General features: G+C 31.8%; 1 non-coding gene across 1 annotated transcript; it reads left to right on the top strand.

The window, feature by feature from the left end:
- Positions 1 to 8,509: 8,509 nt before the first annotated feature.
- Positions 8,510 to 8,625, top strand: LOC126005503 (U5 spliceosomal RNA). Its single transcript, XR_007494557.1, has one exon. It is a non-coding gene; the product is annotated as a U5 spliceosomal RNA (small nuclear RNA).
- The last annotated feature ends 233 nt before the right edge of the window (positions 8,626 to 8,858 follow it).

Here is an 8,858-nt window from a genome sequence, read left to right as displayed (position 1 = left end):
TTAGGGTCCTACATCTCTTATATAGAGAAGGAGAAGGGGGCAGGTAAAAGGTGGTGTCAATCATACATTTTGGCGCGAAAGCCATGAAACAAAGGCAGTAAATCATTTTCCAAATAGGACAGGTGGGCGGTGGGCTAGGGGGCAGGGCATCCTACAAGTCATTTCCAGGAAAACATTTTGTGACCTTCTTAACTGCATTCCTAACTCTTAGCAATTAGGAGATGGGGGTTAATGTCTTGTTAATATAGGAATGTAGTTAAGGGAGAAAAACCTTATTTCTGGGAATGGCGCCGGGCTATATTTGCTCTTTCTCCGGGCTACAGAGTTAATAATCTCCTGCAGCTGTAAATTCTTTTCCTGTTAACTCAAGGGCTCACAGCAAAACTGCACGTAGGCAGCTTTTAGGTGAAAAGCTGGGCTAAGGCAGAAGACAGCAAAAATGACCTCTGACAGGTCAGTCTCCAACAGGATACCAGAGCCACCCACTAAATGGGAGAAATTATTCATTCAATATCCATCAGATAAGGGGCTAATATCCAAAATATGCAAGACAGACACAAATTTACAAGAAAAAAATCTAACCCCATCAAAAAATGGGGAGAAGAAATAAACAGACTTTGTCAAAGAAATACAAATGGCCAAAGTCACTAATTTGTACATTCTATTTCACAAATTTGACAAAAGCTGTAATTAACAACTAGCTTTTAATAAATTTTAAAATAAATTTATTTTAGCTATTTGTTATTTCTTTTTACAGTTTACTTCTATAAATTATTTGCAGAAAAATTATAAGTTCTGATTTTACATTGAGTTGATTTTTGGGATTTTCCATATATAAAACTTTAATGTAATATAACTAATACATTTTTTTCCTTTGGGACATCTCATAATCATACATCTGGGCCAGTGTGAGTGGAATCAAATTTTGATTAGTGACATTAAAGAAAGTCAAGTGTCTTATCTCCTATCTGTATTTCAAGCTAAAATAATTTGCTCCAAGTAATTATTACTGCCAAAATATAAATACATTCTATTTACATAAAATATTAGTCTTGTTTAGCTACTATATTTGTAAGCAAAGGCAGATCTTTCCTAGCAAACCCTAGTATAATTGCTGGTAAGGATTATAGTCAATAGTAGTTGAAACATCTAGAAAGAAAATTCACTTCCAAATGACTCATTGAAGAGGCTCACTAGCTGGAGCTGATAGTTAAGAATTCAGGTGAAATTACAAGTCATTGTACCCTCCTTGACCTCATAAAATCTCTTTGGATTCTTAAACATTGTAATGATTTCCCTACGAGAATCACATGATGCCTGTTTCATTTTTCATGATAAGTTCAAAAGTGGTTGAATAATGATCACATTTTCACCTAGAGATAAGACCAAATCACATGGATTTGTCAAGGAAGAATGAACAATATCTAAAGGTAACAAAAGGATATGACAATAGGAGTACTTGCAGCTGTATCTGCAAAATATGACAGTATATGTTTATATTCTATTTATTTTGCAAAAATGACTAAGAAATTGGAAGTTTCTTTTTAATTAATTTTGAAACATATTCCCAAATATCTGTTTATACTGAGTTATTTGATTAGATTTAAATATGACTTTTATACCAAAGTATATAAAACTCCTGACTCATAAGGATAATAGAGATGATCAAGTATAAAACTTTCAATTTCTATTACACATCATCAAGTAACAGATCAGAGCACTGAATAAGCAGGCTTATATGTGTGAATGTAGGTCACACACACAGAGGTGTAAAGACTAAACCAAAAATAAAGTTGTCTTTTCTTACCTTTTTGCTCAGAATGATCCTACTAAGAATTAAGTGTAATTTTTTTTAAAAAACCATCCTTCCTACAGCCAATTATTCCTATATACAATTTAAACATTAGATTCATTCTGGTGGGATTTATAATGAATATTTCTAAATCCTAAACTTGAGAGATATGTGGGTAAGATAATTTCCTTATATGAATCCAACCTGTGTTAAATCTCTGACATTCCCACCTGTTCCAGAGTGCACCCAAGTTTTCTCTCTGTACAGTGACAGGAAATAACCCAGAACACAATAAAGTTTAAACCAAAAACAAACAAGCAGATATCTAAATTCTTTTAAGATAACTGTAGAATAATTTTCAATTATTTTAGTTTACCTGAACTTTATCAAATTTTTACCTGACATGTTAAATAATAAACGAAAAATACCTTACCTTTAAAAGAACCCATAGATTATATTTCAATAATAAATGCAATGGTTATATGTGGCCTGAAAATACTGCATGGAGATACTAAGAGCTATACACAGTACATATAAATGACAATTGTTACATTGCAACTTTTTAAAATATGTTTCCACTATCGTTTATGAACATATATGATTTAGTGCTTTTAGAAAAATGTTACTGGACTCTGCCTTGTGACAAGAATAAAGAGTAAAATATTGCAGAGAACTCCAATATTATTATCTATCCTATCAACAAAAGTGTGATCATGTTATTATGATTTTCTCCAATCTGTAGTTTATTTTATCTATTTAGAGAGACCTCATAGAAAAATAGTTTCTTGAATTACTTTAAAATTAAATAAATGTATCAATTATTATGACTAAGAAATTCCTTAAAGCAAACCTTTAGGGAATCCTTGAGTACAGATTTCACATTCAAGTAATCAGTTCAGAATCTCACATGCCAATTTACCATTTGTTTTTATAACATCTTCCATTTAAACATTAGCTATCAAATATGATCACTTTCTAAACTATTCAGTCATACTAGAATCATATTTGACACATCCCTTATGTTTCTAAATCTTATATTTCAAGAAAGTTGAAGTTAATAATTTCTTGATTTTTCAATCTATGTTCTAAATCACTTGATCTTGATCAAGATAATGGTAGTGAGAAAAATAGAATGTCTCAAATGACAGGCTGGGGGTAGAGGAGGAAGGAGATGGGCCATTGGTGGGCAGGTTACACTATTGAAGGAGGTGTTACTTTTTTATAACTGAAATCCAACTACAAACATGTTTGTAAGCATGGTGCTTAAATAAAGATATTTAAAAATAATGAAATAAAAAATAAAGAAAGAAGTAATGTCAGCGATAGTATGTATTTTAATATATTTTCAGGCTGTTTCTTAGACTTCTTGAAGAAGGAGATACACACATCATCCAAATCTTAGCTGTACTGGTTTACTTATTTCCAAGTAGCTTCTTGGAGAAAATAAAAAATATCTTATTGGAGCTCTTTCTGGTAGGGGAAGAAATAATGGCTTTACTGGTCTCTTCCTGCACTGGGAAAATGTTCTACTTCAAAATCTTGGTTCTGCTCTAAAAAACCATGGATTTGTGAAGGTCTACACAGGTGTTTCCATATTTTTTTAAAGCTCCAAATTTTTTTTTAACAAAGGATCATAAAATAACACAGACCTGCCTTTACTGAGAATTTACATGTTTTAGGATGCTATTAGATCCTGAGTTTCCCTATTGTGTCCTCTTTCCCACCTAATAAAATAAATTATCTTTGTAACCTACAAAGAATATTCACTAGCTTTTGAAGTACAATTTAAAGAGTTTTTTTTAAGTAACTGTCCTTAGTTTCACATTATACACTATTCAATGGTCCTCAAACTACGGCCCGCAGGCCACATATTGTATTTAGTCCCATTTTGTTTCTTCACTTCTAAATAAGATATATGCAGTGTGCATAGAAATTTGTTCAGAATTTTTGTTTTTACTATAATCTGGCCCTCCAACAGTCTGAAGGACAGAGAACTGGCCCCCTGTTTAAAAAGTTTGAGGACCCCTGCTAGAATTCAGTATCCCTATTGATCCAGTGGCTTGCTGTCCTGCTTTTCTTTTGTTTGTTTGTTTGTTTTTGGGTCACACCCAGCAGTGCTCAGGGGTTACTCCTAGCTTTACCTTCAGAAATTGCTCCTGGCAGGCTCAGGGGACCATATGGGACACCGGGATTTGAACCACTGTCCTTACGCATGCAAGGCAAACGCCTTACCTCCATGCTATCTCTCCAGCCCGGGTCCTGCTTTTCTTATATCCTTCAAGTACTAGAATCCTCAAATTACTAAGATTTCCTACAGAATGTCTTCTCAGGTCTCTGCTAGTGAATTCTTCAGTGTTACCTCACTCTCACTGTTTATGTCTAGCTTATATGATGGTCCACAAAATATGCACTTTCTCTGCAACTTGTTTATTAACCTAGTGATTATTTCCTTAGTCCTTGCTTGCACTATAATTGTGGTATCAGAGAAAAATCTACTAATGGGATTTCGATGTGCAAGAGAATTTTTTCAGGAAAAATACTTGTAAATTATAAATACTTAATACAAGAGTAATGTGGGCGAAAGCCTAGGATCTCATAATGTGAATAATATGTATGAAAGGACTGAGATAACAAAAGGAGAAAAAAACTATAATAAACAGGTGAATTCTGAAAAAAAAAAGTCTTTAACTGGAATATTCTCCCCAAAGCATCTTCTTTGTTTTCACTTCATTTCTCTATTCTTTCTTTTTAACTGTATGTTAAAGGGTTAAAGAGTAAAAGTCAAGTTGGTTTTGAAGCTTGACTTTCTTTTAAGAATCAAGACAATTTCTTTTCCAATGCCAGAAACTATTGATTCATACAATATCTCATTTTTCAAAATGACAGAGTATTCAAATTAGTCTGATACCTATTTATTAATCAGACTTTTACCTATAAAACAATATTCCTTCTGGACACTTCATTATATCAAGTGAAAAAATACCTAACAATAAGAAAATATTATCTATTAATGTACAATACATTTTAAATAAACTATTTCAAAGACAAAGAGTAGCATGAATGTCAATGTCTTCTCAAACTGCATATATTGATACCTACCAAACATTGTGACAGTGCTTGATGTGGAATTTTTGGAAGGTGATTAGGTTATGAGGGTAGAGCTGCCATTTAGTGGGATAAGGTCTCTGTAAAAGATTCCAGAGATTTCTCTCACTTTTTCTGTAGGTGAGGAGAGTGATAAGATTGGCAGGTAAACACTAGAAGTAAACACTGACCAGATGCTTAAATATTAAACTCATTGATCTTGGGAATATGGAGCTCTAGGATTATGTAAAAAAATGTATCAGCTACCAAGTTTGTAGCATTTGTTTAAAGTAGTCCAAATGCATTGGCATAGCTGGTTTTCATATTTTACTCATTTTAATGAATTCATGAGAAATTTCTAATTTATTATTTATATTTATAAAAATTAATTATGTAGCTCTTCAATATATAGTTTATTCATAAATAATAATCATGTTTTATTACTACATACCTTTAAACATATTTCATGTCTTTAATTCCATGTCCCATTTATATAATTAGAAACTTATGATCTCTTTTCAATAACCGTGCAATGAATAATAACTTGTTCTGACACCTTGTACAGTTTAGTCAGCCTCCACAATGTTAGCAAAAAGTTAAAATTAAAAACTGATAATGCTCTTCTCTCCCTTACAGCTTTCCTTCGTTTTCTATACATTTCAGAATTAAAGCCTAATTTCAAACTGTTACACACAAGTTGGTTTTAACATAGTTTCTGCACAATTATGTCTCTTTAGGAAACTTATTAAACTAATGGGACGTTTTCATGTATTGTAAGTCATGGTTTCTTGTCATGTGCTTCATAAGCTTTGTCCTCTGCTAGAAATTCTCCTCCACCCTGAATTCCAATTCATTACTAAACTCCCACTGACTCTAAATTATAAAAGTATTCCCACACAAGTCTACCTTTTTTGTATTAAATGTTTTTGCACTTATATCACACAGTTATTAATAGTTTTCTTGCTTTTCTCAGGAAGATTCAAAAAAGATAGTAATCCCACTTATTTTTGAATATCAAATTTATCAGGCTACCTGAAATGCAGTTGTTTGATAAAATAGTTGAAATTAATAAATAACTACAAAGAATACAAATAAATGAGTATTAAGGTTCTCATAAGGACTCAAATATATTATAAAAATAAGGTTCACATATTATACAGTAGGAAATTACTATGCCTTATGTAAACACTGATGAAACATCATTATATAACATCACAAGTAGACAGGTGGAGAATCCACCTTAACCTTCTTCTACAGATGTGTATTTATGGAAAATCAAATAACTTAAAGTTCAAGCAAATTCTTTTGAACATATTTTAGTAAAGAAGATATAAAAATTTACATTTTCTTGACTATCGTATTTTACATTAGATTTTATCAGTTTTGCACTTAGAAAATGACACCATTTTAATCTGTATAATATTCATTTATCAGAGAATTAAGAATATGGTAAGAGTTTGATACTTCACAGTAAATATTTTACATAAGCTGTAACTGTCCTTTGACTGGATTCTTCTTTTAAATAATATATAAATAATGCTACTGAAAAACTTAAATATATATGTATAACATATAAATAAAGAATGGAGGCCAGGTGTCAAATGGTCTCAGGTGCATTGGTGGAGAAAAGAAAATAAGACAGCACTAAATATCCAAGCTAAAGTTAACAACAATAAAATCAAGAGAACCAAACTCTAAAAATGTAAACTTAAAATGAGCCTATTATACTGGCAGGCAAGGGGGCAAATGGTCCTGGTATAAGATGCATTCTTAGAAACATTCATGGAGGGATGTCGACACCAGTGGTGTGAATAGCCCTGATTCACTGTATATATGAAATTCAACACGAAAGGACTTTGTAAATCACAATGGTTTCGGTAAAATAAAATAAATTAAAAATGTGTCTTTCTGTTTTTTTTTCACTTAATCTTGCTATCATTCATTTATACATAAGCTTAGACTAACTCTGTTTTCTACACAAAGTAAAATTTATACAATTCAATAGTAGAAAATCCTCCAACCAACAGAAATTTAAAGTATTGTTCTAAAAATTGTAAACTTATAAAAATTACTCTGAGATTTCAATTACATGTAGAACATAGTGCATATAAATACAAACCAAATAAAAACAAATTCTAATATGCAAAGAGAAGATTGGAGTTTAAAAGTATAAAGGAATTTGGAGGTAGATTTAACTGTTATAGGGTCCAAATGCATAATGATAAATAATTATTTTAGGTAATTAATTTATAAAACTGCTATTGGTTGTGTTTTATATATTAAAAAATCTAGTACTAAACACTTACAAGTATTCATATGCTTTAAGACTTTCCTAGTGCCCCCATTTTACAGTGTCCCACCTTTGATCCCCACTCTCTTATCCCCATATTAAGCTTCCAGCTGAAGATTAATTCTCAGTTTCTCTTGTTTTAGGAATATGTGCTATTACTTGTGAGTCTGACAGAGATTTATAAATCTTGTACACTTTAAAATAAGAAGATAAATATTTCTAAAATTTAGTATTTTATCAGAATTGATGAAAATTCTATCATCAATTTAAACGTAACTTGGGATTTAAACTATCTGCTATAGCTTCTTATTCTTGAAATGAGAAGTCACAGATTATAAACTATCTAATATATACTCTTTATATATGTATTTCCGATATATAGTGTTTTCTAGAAATCAGTAATTATAAATACAATGGTATACTTTATTTAGTGTGGCATACATGCTTTAAAAGCATAAGACAGGGGCCAGAGAGATAGCATGGAGTTAGGGTGTTTGCCTTGTTTGCAGAGGGACGGTAGTTTGAATCCCAACATTTCATATGTCTCCCAAGCAAGCAAGGAGCGATTTGTGAGCGTACAGCCAGGAGTAACCCCTGTACACTGCCGGGTGTGACCCAAAAACCAAAACCAAAAAAAAAAAAACAAACAAAAAAGGCATAAAGATAAAGAAACTTGAATAAAATAAAAAAATCTAGGTCAAATATGTTGTTTAAATGAATTTCATTTGAAACAAACTTAAAAATCAACTCTTTAAAATCTTGATTACTTGAGATTATGCCTGATAATACCAGGTTATAAAATATTTTAAATTATTTTCAATGCACTAGCATAATTCTTATTGTTCTTATTAATATTTATTATTTGTAGTGTTTATTTGTTTTACTTTTCTTCCATATTCAGTACTTTTTGATTTTTATTTTATCTTTTAATAATATAATTTTTATTTTAAACATAGTGGCTTACATATCGTTCACATTAATATTCCAGGTACATATTTACATTGAATCAGGGGAATTCCCACCACCGAATTGTCCTTCTCCCACATCCGCTCCCATCCTGCCTCCCATAACCTCCACTCTCCACCCAAGGGCTGCTAGAAGCATGGTCCCTTCTGTGTTTAGTTATTACTTAGTGGTCTTATAACTGTTTGGTCTTGCTGCCTCCATTACTGCCCCCTCTAATTGGGAGGCAGGAATAGATAGTTCAAGTTATGTGGTTTTGTATGAGGAAGAGAAAAGTAATAAAATGGGGTAAAAATCAACTACTCCAACTATGGTCAGAGTCATTCTAGAGGTTCTTCTCCTTAGTTTGAGAGACGAAGGGGAAAAAAAAGGTGAAACACATACTCTGGTTTCTCTTCAGATCGCATAAATCTTTTGACGTTAACTAGATATTTCCATGGAGAGGAACAATTCTGAGTTTTGAGCCAATTTTTTGAGGCCTTGCACATGCAAGGCTAACCCCCCCCCCCTTAAAAAAAAACAAAAAACAAAAAAAAGAAGGTGAAATGCCACAACAGTTCAAAAAGAGGTATCAAATAAGATATCCAGTGAGCATTGCAGCAATAAAGATATGCACTACATAATGCCATGGTCATGAGATAGAAAACACGACAAAGCACAAAAAGGAAGAAGAGAAAAGAAGAAAGAAAAAGTTAATATATAAATTTAAAAAATGGACAATTACTACAA

Source organism: Suncus etruscus, chromosome 3 (assembly GCF_024139225.1).
Source record: "Suncus etruscus isolate mSunEtr1 chromosome 3, mSunEtr1.pri.cur, whole genome shotgun sequence".
Lineage (NCBI taxonomy): Eukaryota > Metazoa > Chordata > Mammalia > Eulipotyphla > Soricidae > Suncus > Suncus etruscus.
This window is presented reverse-complemented; position numbering and strand designations above follow the sequence as displayed.